This window comes from Cynara cardunculus, assembly GCF_001531365.2.
Source record: "Cynara cardunculus var. scolymus isolate 2C chromosome LG 17, CcrdV1, whole genome shotgun sequence".
Taxonomy (NCBI): Eukaryota; Viridiplantae; Streptophyta; class Magnoliopsida; order Asterales; family Asteraceae; genus Cynara; species Cynara cardunculus.
Genome location: NC_037544.1, coordinates 16,597,210 through 16,610,304, shown reverse-complemented (window position 1 = coordinate 16,610,304; position 13,095 = coordinate 16,597,210). Strand labels below are relative to the sequence as shown.

Here is a 13,095-nt window from a genome sequence, read left to right as displayed (position 1 = left end):
TTTTTGATTCCTCAACCTTTGTGGAAAAGGTATACAAGGAGGAATATGGGCTATGACCGGTTTTTTAGAGGACTGACTAAGAGGTGACTGGATGATGATTGGTTCTTCATGAGGGACTAGTGACTCAACTTTCTTGTCATTTTCAAAAGAAGATGTTCTGATATCATTCTTAAATGACACCTTCTTTTTGTCTTCATTCGGAAATAACAAGGGGAAGTCTGCTGTTTTATGAAGTGGTCCTATTTCTATTGATTGTCCTTTATCTTTCAAGGTGGTTGTGACAATATATGAACTAGATGTTGTGACATCCATCTCAATTGGGTCCTTGGGTTCACTAGATTTTTTATAGGTTCACTCTCTATTAGGTTCTTTCAACTTCTTAAAGTCACTACCTTCACATGCTCTTTCATCATTGGTGTTAGAATCTCTATATCACTAAGAAGGGTACCGGTAGGTCTATTTCTTACCTCAAGTGTAACTTGACTAATCTGTGTTTCTAGAGATTTTATTGTCGTGTTTTGATGGTTCATGGATGTGTTGGTTTGGTTAATGAATCCTTTCAGAGTTGCTTCCAAAGAAGTAGAAGATTCGGCTTGTTGGTTAGACTTGTTTTCGAAAGATGATTGATTTGCTTGTCGATGAAAAGTGTGTTGGTGATGGTTTGGAGCTTGACCTTGATGGTGGTGTTGAAGTTGATGTGGTTGAGATTGTGAAGTCCCTTGGGGTTTGTTCATTGGTGGGTTTAAAGCAGGATTGTGACATGAAAAATTTGGGTGGATTGGATTGTATGTTTGGGAAAATGGTCCTAATCTGTTTTGACTCCCTACATAATTAACTGATTCGGAGTTAGATGGACAATGTTCAAAGGGATGTCCTCCACCATAATACACACATTGTATCAACTCAACAGTTGGAGCGTGTGCATTAGCTATAGATTGTGTTGCTTGACCATTTGTTAAATTTTTTATCAAGTTGGTCAGTGCGGTCATCTGTGCCGTCAATGTTGTAAAAGCATCTTTGTCATGAACTCCTGTTGTTTAGCGTGGTACCAGTGCACGTGGATCAGCCTAATGTCCATTATTATTAGAAATCTTTTCAAGGATATCATATCCACCATTATAGGTACTAGTTGTGGAAGCTCCTCCTGATGTAGCATTGAGCATTTCTTTTGCAATGAGATTCAACCCATTGTAAAATTTCTCGAGCTGTATACAGTATGGAATGTCATGGTGAGGGCATTTTCTTAACACTCCTTGTATCTTTCCCAAGCATCGGGAACTGCCTCATCGTCCATTTGTTTAAAAAGATAAACTTCGTTCCTGGATTTAGCGTTCCGAGTGGGAGGAGAATATTTTTCTAAAAACTTTTCTGCCATGCTATTCCAAGAATATACTAATCCTGGTTGTAAGCAATTGAACCAAGACTTTGCCCCATCCCTTAAAGAAAAAAGAAACAATGTGAGTCTTAGAGCATCGTTAGATACTCCTGGGATAAGGAAAGTGTCAGTTATTTCCATGAATGATTTTAAGTGTGAGTGTGGATCTTCAGATGGCAAGCCACTGAACTGGTCGTTGGTTTGCAACATATTAAACATCACTTGTTTTAACTCAAAATAGACGGCTTCCATTTCTGGTCTAATTAGTCCATAATTCCTCCATCTTTTGAGTTTGCTAGTCTAATTATTTTTTCAGCGTCGTTTAGTGGTGGGGGAGGTGACGGAAGTGGATTTTCAGCCATATTGGAAGAGGTTAGAGTACATAATAATGCTCTTTGCACTCTTCGTCTTTGTCTAAAAGTTCGCTCAATATCCGGATCTAATTCAAAAATCTCCCCATGTGGTAGCCTTGGCATACACCACACCTAAAGTCAAGTGACAAGATGGTAGAAAAATCAAATCTTTAGATTTACTAAAAAAAACTTTTGTCTATTCCATGATAGCAGCGCCAAAAACTTGTTACGAGAATTATATAAAAGAAATCTCTCTGACTGTTAGTAAATGGAGATTAGTGCAAGTATACACTTATCAATCCACTATCGTCTTTTACAAGTAATAAAGTGGTAAAAATACCGAATATCGTCCACAGAGAAAATACATAAAAAGTTCATTTAAAAATCTACATAAAGATATGATTTCAGACTGTGAGTTTGACATTACTGTTGTGAACACGTAATAAAAGAGAGCTTAGGGTGTAGGGATTTGTTAAGATATAAAACCAATTTTTTAGTAGACAGTATGCTACAGCATGGTTCTATAGCATGCTTTCTAAACAACTTATGTTTACAACTAATAGCCTCTTTAAGGTACTCTCTCGAGATGTAGAATGACGCACAGTTAAGCCTTCATATCTCTATGCAAGGCTGGAGTCTCGACTTTGGCTCAAACTATTCCTTATATAAGCTAAATGGAGTGAAAACAAGTCTCCCTGATTCTAAGTAGCTCTCTCGAGCCTACTTCCATTTTCAAGTTGACGTGTGCTTGTTGATTTATCTCTAAATCCAACACACTTTAACACTTTTAAACAAGTGATCAACTTGTCCATGGATAATGTTTTTACAATATAAATTTGAATGACGTAGTTGGAAAGATTTATTATTTATTTTTCTACAAACGGAATCGATATTTCTCTTAACATCAACCAACACCCAAGCTATACTTTTAGCCTACCATACTTGAAATAATAAAATTAATTGCATAAATAATAAAGCATAATAAGTAAAACATAAGAAAAGAAAAGAAAATAAAGTAGAAGAAATAATTGCTAAAAAGAATTATAAAGAAGACTTGAATGTAAAGAGAATTTAAAGATACTTCCAAACTATACTTTCATACCCAAGTGAACTTTCAAATTGCATCTAAAATTGCTTGCAAAATTACTTACTTCAAAATGCCAAGCATCCCTCCTTTATATAGTAGGAGAAGAAGGACAATGACCCAAAAATAAAGCTAATATCCAACTATTTACATTGTCCAAAAGGTAAAGCATTGTTCATCCAAAAGATAGTCGAAGAGAAAATCTTCAACATATACCATGAGATCTTTAAAACTGCTGAAGATGGGTTGTCAAAAAGAAGTATTAGACATCAAAAGATCCTCCGTACTATTATCAAAAACGCCCCTGGAATCGTCCTGCAGCACATGTTGTAGCATGCTTCAGCCAAACCACCTATTAACATGGCTTTTTCCCAAAAATCAGCACATACCCAAGAAGTAAACATGTTCATCACATCAATTTAGCTCCAATATAAAGAAAATAGAAAAATAAAATAAAAAAACTCAATTTGTGGAATTTTGGGAAACTAAAATGGATAAATAAAGTAAGAAAAAGTGTAAAAGCATCAAATAAGTTGATGTTTATCAACCACCGTTGACGCAACCTATGATGTTCACTCTGCCTCCAACTGTCGGAATTCTGTCAATTCCCATCCACTCATTTTTCATACCTACAAATGCTTCTTTCCTGATGCCACATTCACCATGTGTTCAACAATTACTGCCCCCAATGTCCTAGTATGGTGAAGATACAGAATCAACCATGTGACCGAAGCCTCAAACAATAGTAGGACTTACGACCCAAGGTTCAGCTATCGTCCCCTTCCAGTGTCAATCCCAATGGTGGCTAATGGCATCAGTCACGAAGACCCTATCATGCAATGCTTAAAGCAGTTAGAAGAACAAAATGAGAAAATGTTGCCGCTACTATCAAAATTATTGGGAGCTGTCGTTCCCGTTGATGTAGAACCTCCGACCGGTTTCAAGCATCGCCCTTCGCTGAATCGTTCGCTTAGTCGATGTGCCTAAAAAATACAATATCCCCGCTTTCACTCCAAAGTATTTAGGAGTGACAGATCCAAATGAGCACGTCACTTAGTATAATCAGCTTATGTGGACAACATCGATCCCCTAACATTTCCAAGAGGTATGTATGTGTAAGAGTTTTAGGGCGACACTCGCTAACGCCAATCTACAATGGTTTATTAATTTAAAACCAAAATCAGTTAATTCATTTGCGGAACTAGTCAACCAGTTCTTTCAACAATTTGACAGTAGTTGCAAGATGGAGAAGCAAAGTAGCAATTTATAATATGTCATCTAGAAAGACATGTAGTCAGTGCGATATTTGAATGAAAATCGAAGCTTATAAGCATGGTCTAGAAAATAGTTCAGAATTATATTTGGACTTAACCAAATATCCTGCCGAGACTTTTGAAGACTTTCGGGCTAAGACGTTGGCTCATATGCGCGTTGAAGATAACGTTGCCTTCCGAACAAAAGCATCTTCACGACAAAATCCCCTTAGCTTCAAGAAGCCATAATTTAATGTCAAGACCGCTTCCAAGCAAGCAGTCATGGCAGATATCGAATGTTTGACATTTTTAAAATTTATGCAACATCCAAAAGTTTCAGCGTATAGATTTAAGGGGGCGATGAAAGATTTGATTGATGCTCTAAAGAATGTCTCATCTATGATCACGTGGCCGAAAAAGAGCGACAAGACCAATGACAAGAGGGACAAGTCGAAATGGTGTGACTTTCATGATCTCTACGACCATTTGACAGATGATTGCTTGGCTTTAAGAAAATAAATTTCATGGTTGGACCCGAAAGGACATCTGTAGGATCTGATCACAAAAGATGTTGATAAGAATAACAACTCTAGTCTGTCGTCTCCTAAGCACACTAAAGTCATAAGTTGCATCACAAGAGGATCAGAAATCGATGGACTTACCTATCTATAGTGAAAAGACACGTCGGTCAAAGACTAGACGACACAACCATTCTCCAATCACACAGATCGAAGATCGTATCAGAATTGGAGGCAATGCCCATAACTTTCGACCATGACGACTTTTGTGACCCTTGGCAAAAACATCATGATGGGTTGATCATTCAACTCACGATCAGAAATTGTTTGAAAAACAAAATATTGATTGATGGTGGAAGCTCAGTTAATGTCATATTCCTAAGCACAATAAAGGCCATGGGAATTAATGAAACCAAAATCATACGTCGTACGACGGTCTTGGTTGGATTTAATGGCAATCCAACCAACATTGTTGGCGAGATTGTTCTTCCGTTTATGCAAAGAGATAAATAGACAGACCAAATTTAATGTTTTCATGCTCATCAGCGTATAACGTGATCCTTGGGTTACCATGGATTCACGATATGAAAGTTGTCCCTTCAATGTTTCATCAACGATCAAGTTCCCAACCCCGTGGGGGGTTCAAGAAATTAAGATTTAGCAAAAGGTAGCACGTGATTGCTATAAAATAACGTTAAAACCCCAAAAGCATAACATCTAGCAATTACAGAGCCATGGCAACTTTGAAACCGTTGACGACTATCAACTGCAAGAAGTTGTCCTCGACTAGAGTAAACCTGATCAGTCAGTATTCGAAGGGGCATCTTTAGATCCTGACATTAAAAAGAGTTAATCAATTTCTTGAAGAATAATGCAGATTGTTTCGTATGGTCGCATGAGGATATGGTTGGCATAGATCCAGACGCCATTTCTTACAAAATCAATATTGATCTAATGTTTAACCCGTAAAGCAGAAGCGTGTAAGTTTGGTCCTGAATGGAACAAGGTGATCAACGACAAGGTCGACAATCTATTAAAACAGAAAAAATCTAAGAAGTGAAATACTCCAATTGGTTAGCGAACGTCGTGGTTATGAGAAAAAATAATGGAAAATGGCGAGTCTGTATCGACTTCACAAACCTTAACAAAGCATGTCCTAAAGATCCATTTCCGTTACCTCATATTTATGCTATGGTCGACACAACAGCTAGTCACGAACTCCTGACCTTTATGGATGCATATACAGGCTACAATCAAATCTTAATACATCCTGAAGACCAAGAAAAAACAGGGTGCATGACAGATAAAGGTATCTATTGCTATAAGGTAATGGAATTTGGTCTTAAATATGCAGGTTCGACGTACCAACGATTAGCTAACCAAATGTTCAAAAAACACTTAGGTGACACAATGGAGATTTATGTTGACGATGTGCTCATGAAATCAAAGATGGCAACGGATCATATTAGCCATATTAAACAGTCGTCTGATATACTTCGACAATATCAAATGAAGTTGGATCCTACCAAATGTTCATTAGGAGTATACGCTGGAAAATTTCTAGGCCATACGGTTAAACAACACGATAATGAAGCTGTTGGGTTCAAGTTTGTGCTTAATAGTTGTATCCAAGTTCTCCCATTGTATTTGCTTTGTAATAGTTAGCCTTTATTATTTTCCTAGTATAAATAGGATTTAGTTTTCTAATTGTAATTAGTTCAGTTCATTTTCAGATTAGTTGCTGTTAATCTTTTGTAGAAATTCTCTCAAGAAATACAATATTCAACATTGGTGAAAATCTCTCTCTACTCATCTTGATTGTGTTCTTGGAAGATTAATTTGATTTGTATGATTTTGGGACGTGCTTTACCGAGTGTGGTTTCTAAACACCCAGTTTAGGACCCGTACTTAAAAATGTTTCCATTTTTTTTAATTTTTGAGTTGAACTAAAACATTGCTTAAATCTACTTTCTAGGGGGAGTCTCTAGAATTTTTAAATAAATGTTTTTCGGACAATGAATTTTTTTTAAGGAAACGAATACATTTTCTGAACAGGTATGTCCTGAGATTTTACTTGCGTAATTTCTCATCGTACATAACTTCAATACATGTTTCAGCTATTCTTCAAATTGTTATTATCCCGTCTCTTAAATAATATTATTTTCGATGATAATACACTCGTTAATATTCAAAGTTTGTTTTCTGATTTTTTTTTTTACTTTGATTGATATACTTTCTATAATTCTTTGAATATTCAGATTCTGTAAACTCGTACTTACAGATCTTCATTCATTTTTCTCGCATACTGAATAATCTGATTTTGAACATCACTCCTTCATTGATTGTGTTTAAAGACAAATTTCTTGATCAATTTATAATCTGATCATTGTGCTTTATAGCAATAATAATTTTGATCAATCATTGTTATCAACTGAGCTTACAGTATTTTAGGAGGGACTGAGTGCTTAACAGAAATATCTCTATAGAATGTCAGAACCGACAGACCTACCCAAGAGGACAACCATATCTGAGTGAGCATTAAATTCAAAATGGGTATGTGTGCTGAGACTAAAATGAAAAAAAGAGGGGTAGTTGTTGTGAGCCAAAAGAATTGACGAGAGTTGTGTCAGGATTAAAAGAACATAAAAATCCTGTTCCAAACTTCTAAATTCCGGGCATACCACATAATCTATTAGTTCTCAAATCTTTCGAGACTAATATTGAAAAAGGCAAAGCTCAGGCCAATTCTTGTCACAACCCCACCAACTACTCATTTATCTCTTAACAGATAAGTGTTTCAATAACACTTGGGGCACGCAGCTCACAATCTATTAATTTCTCAATCGGAGAAAGTTGATATTGAAATAAAAGGATATATGTCCCCCCTTCAAGTCTTTTTGATCACTAATTTATTCTGATAAATTTGTGTAGTCCACACGGTTTATCATTTTGAGACTAAACAGAAGCATTTGTTGCTTTATCTTTCAACACTACACATATTTTGTATTTTATATGTTATTTTGCCAAAACATTCATATATATGCTATTATTAAGCTATCGATGATTGAATGAAAGACATGGTAAGATGAGCATCATAAAGTCTCATATATAAAGTACATCTGTTGTACTGAGTATATTCTTTATACTCACAGGTAAATCTTTTTATAAGATTGAAAACAATTTCATACGTTGAAATTGGTTGTTATCTTCCCATTCCCTTAATCTGAAAAGATTAAACAAGTGGATTTGAAAAGACCTGCTTAAATTTTTTATGAATTGATGGCTTTCACTTAAAGATTTTATTCATTCAGATGTATGATGTAATGATTCTCATTTCATCATAAGGGGGAGTATGAAATAATGAATGAAATGTCCAATTCCGAACGATATAAGGGGAGCATGTTATATAAGATCAAGGGGGAGTAACAACAAAGATCAATGTTGGCAAAAGACTCAAAAGGAGTGCGACTGGAGATTATTACAAAAGATTATTCCTGTGCTACAATGTCTGAGAGTTGTTGAATGTGAAGATCAATTTTACAACAATTTGCTGATAAAGATTACCTTTGAAGAGAAAATGTGTTAAAGATCAATTCTGAAGATTGTTACTGTTTTTGTTCTACATTGTCAAAAGAGAAGATCATCGTTGTTCTACATTCAAGGGGGAGAATGTTAGAAGATCTTTCTCAACAAACGATTGCCTGAAGATTTCAAGCTGAAGATTGTTTTTGAAGAAGTCATATAGTGCTTAAGAGACAAAGTTCAAACGAGATTCAACGTGCTCAAATTCTTTCAAGCCTGAATACAAAGGGGGAGAATGTTAGGACTGAAAATCAGTATTAAATTGTATTCGTCTTGAAAGATAAATATTGTCTATAATTAAAATAGACATCGTGTTTGACTTTGTAATAGTTAGTTTGACTTTGACTAAGCTTACATAGTTTGACCCTATATAAAGGGTAAGTCTTTGTAATTTTAGTAGAGAAACTTTCATTGTAATATCTGATACGTAATAAGAGGTTTGACCAAATTTGAAGATTTGACTTTTCCTCTCATCTCTCTCATTGTGTTCTTAAAGCTAGATCTTGAATCTGCCATGGATTATTGATAGAAGATTGTAAAATTGATTTTAGTGGAACAACAGAAGCAAACCCTGATCAAATCAAGGCAATTATTACCATCCAATCGCCAATAAATTCAAAGAAGTCCAAATACTTATAGGTCGAGTCACGGCTCTCAACAGGTTCATCTCTCGGTCCTCAGATAAATGTAATTTATTTTATAATGTCTTGAGAAAAAAAGGATTTGACTGGATGGATGATCATGAAAATGCATTGCAAGAGTTGAAAAAATATATGACGTCACCTTTTCTATTGCCGAAGAATAAAGACAGAGAAACCTTACAACTTTATTTACCCGTAAGTCTCAATTCTGTTAGTGTCGTCCTAATACATGAGGACGACAAACAACAATTTCCTATATACTACGTTAGTAAGTCTTTACTCGACACAAAAAAGGTACTCCTCGATGGAGAAACTCCTATTGTCGCTAGTTACGGTTGCGAAGAAGTTGTATCATTATTTTGAATCTCATGCTATTACTGTCGTTACTAACTATCCTCTTAAAGTTGTCTTGTAAAAACCTATGTTGACAAGGCGATTAGCAAAATGAAGTATTTACCTCAGTAGTTATGATGTAAACTTCAAACCAAGGACAGGACTAACATAATACTCCGAGAAGTGAAATACCCACCCCTACTAGTTAGCAAACGTCGTGGTTATGAGAAAAAAGAATAGAAAATGCGAGTTTGTTCGACTTCACAAACCTTAACAAAGCATGTCCTAAAGATCCATTTCCGTTACCTCATATTTATGCTGTGGTCGATGCAACGGTTGGTCACGAACTCCTGACCTTTATGGATGCGTATTCAGGCTACAATCAAATCTTAATGCATCCTGAAGACCAAGAAAAAACGACATTAATGACATACAAAGGTATATATTGCTATAAGGTAATGCCATTCGGTCTTCAAAATGCAGGTTCGGCATACCAACGATTAGTTAACCAAATGTTCAAAAAGCATAGGGTGACGCAATGGAGGTTTATATTGACGACGTGCTCGTAAAATATAATAAAATAAATGTTAAATAGGTTTAAATTTCTTTTACCGTGCAATTAAAATTGTGAATATTTTTAACTTACGGTTTGATCAATTAGAAAGATAAGTAGTATTTCTTCCCTAACATCTTCCCAAACGAAATCCATACGAACTTTTGTCAAGCTCCATCGTGCATGCACTTCGTTTAACATTGAAAACTCATCAACAATATATAGGGTGTTCATTTCTACAAGTTTGTTACACTAATCAGAACCTATTTGAAATATATAATAATATGCATATGTTAAAAATAACAGGAAAATATTAATGTAGTTAGACAGGAATAAGAAAATATATATTATGTTATCTTCGAATCATGCAAACAACTTGTATCTCTAGTGAATCAAGTAGAGAAAGCATATACAGAAGAAATGGATTACCTCAATTGAATCAAGCAACAATCGATTGAGGAGCAAAATGCTTTCTAGAAATCAAGCAAGAATCCAATGAATAGAAGGAGTACTTCGACCGAGTGGATCAATGGAGTCTTGAATTGAGCAATGGAAGATGGTTAGTTTAAAACAAAAAGTAAAGTATGACCAAAAAGTCAAATCACTTTTGCCAAAAATTGAAGCATGGTCAAGTAAACGACCTAGAGATACATGATCACCTCATAAGTTATAGTAAAAAAAAGCCATGTGTATGCGCAATATATATATATATATTATGAGGTTCGGTTTTGTGTTCCATTTAAATGAAATAATACATGAATTCGTAAACAAATTGTTTATTAAAGCATAGATGGAAATCTTATGCCTAGATGGATCAGTTTACTCATAAGCAAGTATCACAACAAAGTGAAAGGCACAAGCACATATAAAAAGAGAGAATCAAGTGGGTTTTATGAAAAAAGTTTCCTCAGGTATGCAGGTTTTCTCATTGAACACTAATTATGTGTTTATGTGTCTATGTGAGGGATCATACATATATATGCCTCAAAGAGAGTGTATATATGCATACATACACATCAAATAAGCAGTCTACATATATATACAGTACTATAAGAATGTATTTGATATATACTACGCAAACAACAAATTAATGATGTATTATGAAAAAAGGCTTCTTCACACATATATGCAAGTTTATAAACTCTATAAAATTAATGGATATAAAAATTAATAATTTTAATATATGAAAACAGAAATATATTTTATTGTGGGACCAAAAGGAGGAATGGTGAAATGTTGTTCAGATGGTCTTTAAGACTAACTTACATATGTATGTACATGCGTATATACACACATGACTTCACATGATGCGTGTGTGCCTATATATGTTGCAAGGTAACATGTTTTCTAGATGTGCATTGAGTTCTAGTTCTTATTGTTCATGTGCAAATACTTGGACCACAAAGGTATGGGCGATTAATGACCTTATTATATGTTTTTGCATCTTTTGCCAGTTTATAGTATATGGTATATTTATTGTTACCATACCCCTGTATACCCCTTTGTTGACATACCCCTGCTGTTTTGCAACAATAAACAACATTGCAGCAGGCACAAGGGATACATTCAAGCATGGTTCTTCACTAGTAAGGCATTCTGTTTTTGTTTCTTAAACCTGCAGCATGTCATTTGTTGTTTTTGCATTCTCACATTTACAGTGGTTTCTAATATGACAGCAGTAGTAGGAGCCTGCTGCAATGCATACATACCCCTATGTTCTCAAACCTGTTGAAGTATTGGTTCAATAACCAAACCTGATGAAATGGAAACAGCTGTTTCTGTTTCTGTGTGTGTGCATAACTCCAAACTGAAACAGACCCAAAAATAGCAGCTAGCCATAAGGCCATCACCATTCTGTGTGTGTGATAACTTACTTTCTTATACCTGTTGTTTGCCAAGGCATAGGGGTATGTATGCATAATATTACTTTTTCATGATTCATCTTCTCAATAAGCAACGAGTCCATTTTGTCAGGTTGCTGCTTTGGCTTGTTGTCAGAGCTGTAAGAATCTGTTTATAATGGCACACAAACATTTGCACACAACAACAGTAATACAGATGCAAAGACCATTTAAAACAGGGCTAATGTAAATCCTCATACATATCTATATATATCTATATCTATGCTGTGTGTGAACAGTATGGCCAGATATGTGTGTGTGTCTATAAGATGAAATAAAAAACAAAATGAGGATGGCAGATGTTTATAACCAAACTTCACAAATACATATGACATAGATTCTCAAGCCACATACATTGATATATTATTCATCTTAGCTACTGTATTATTCCTTTGGATAGTGATTGACTTTCAAACGTGGTACATGTGTCTATGAAAGCCGACTGCAACGCTCCAAGTAAAGACCATTATGCAGGAAAAACAAAGAGAAAACAAAATAAGTAGATATGCAGATCACTTAGTACTGTATGGATGGATTTCCAGAACTAAAGAGGTTCAATGAACAAAAAGGCATGATTTACCTTCAAAATTGGTTGTCTAAAGTCTGGACTGTGCAATCAAATTTGTGGTTTGTGACTTGTGGTTTGCGAAATTGACTGTCCGTAAGGCTGGACTATAGAGTCAAACTTGTTGCCGTTTACCAAACACATGAATGCTTGAACTTCAACAAGGCTTCTCCGTTTTGCTGCCTGAAACATGATATCAATCAAAAAGAAAGGAAAGGGAATTAAAAACAAAACTACAATGACCAATTTGACTGTTTGCACCAGTCATGAACATTTTGACTTGTAGCAGCCAGGGCATGCCCAAGTTCATGTATCGATACAGATATGATAGAATGCATCAAATGATTTATAACAAGACTAACAACAAAGAGAAAATAATGTACCAGATTGTGAAAAGGAAGCAACCAGTTTACATACTTGGTTTTATTGAAATGATGAATCAAAGTTCTTATATTCATATACAATTAGAGATCTTATTGTGAAGGATTAATCTTTGAGTTGCTAAGTATGGAACTCTGAACTAGCTGTTCAGAAATCTAAATCAGTATATTTAAAGATTTGGTCTTCATAATCATAGTTTCCAAAATGACTGATTACAAAGAGAGCTTATCCTCAAAATGTGTTTATACCTGATGAACCCTTTGTAACAGTAGATAAAGAGGTTTCAAAGCATATGCACATTTTCATATGGAACCTTAATGCATATATGTAAACATGTTTGAATATGCTTCTTGACTATTTAAGAATTGACAGGAGCATCACAAAACCATGTATCTATACTACATATATGTAAACAAGTTAATATTAGACTGTTTCTTTGTGTTGCCTAAAGTAATAAATAAATGATCTCATGGTTTTTGAAGAAGCAGTGTTGGCATAGGGGTTTGTACTGGTTTTCAGTTCTGTGTGATTACTTGGGACTGTATAGGTGCATTTA

General features: G+C 35.0%; 1 non-coding gene across 1 annotated transcript; it reads left to right on the top strand.

Moving 5' to 3' along the window:
• Nucleotides 1-1,221: 1,221 nt before the first annotated feature.
• On the top strand, nt 1,222-1,327 carry LOC112501359. Its single transcript, XR_003067490.1, has one exon. It is a non-coding gene; the product is annotated as a small nucleolar RNA R71 (small nucleolar RNA).
• Nucleotides 1,328-13,095: the final 11,768 nt, after the last annotated feature.